Genomic DNA, 473 nt, shown 5'->3' with positions numbered 1-473 from the left:
GTTAATTATTGAAACTGTCCTACCAATTTGATTTGAAACTGTCTCATTGCTATTTGTTTATCAATAAAATCATGGAAAAAAATAAAATAAAAATAAAAAGAATATGGGCAGAAGTAATAGCAAGAAATTTAGCAAATATGGGAAAAACAATCTACCATTCAAGTAAGTGAAGCATAGAGAACTCCATATAGCGTCAATCCAATTAAAAACACATCCAGACACATAATAGTTAAATGAAAATGAAAATACCAAAGAAGTAAAATATCTCTTTAATGAATATTGCAGTACACTGAATAAAGAGATCATAGAGGATCTCAGAGAATGGAAAGATATTCCCTGCTCCTGGATAGAAAAACCAAAATTGTTATGGTGGCCATACTCACAAAATTGTTATACAGATTTAATGCAATACCTATCAAAATACCACCAACATACCTCACAGACATAAAGAAATCATTCCAAAAAAAATTTTG

This window comes from Octodon degus, unplaced genomic scaffold (genome assembly GCF_000260255.1).
Source record: "Octodon degus isolate 3935 unplaced genomic scaffold, OctDeg1.0 scaffold00189, whole genome shotgun sequence".
Lineage (NCBI taxonomy): Eukaryota > Metazoa > Chordata > Mammalia > Rodentia > Octodontidae > Octodon > Octodon degus.
Note: the sequence above shows the minus strand (reverse complement) of the source record.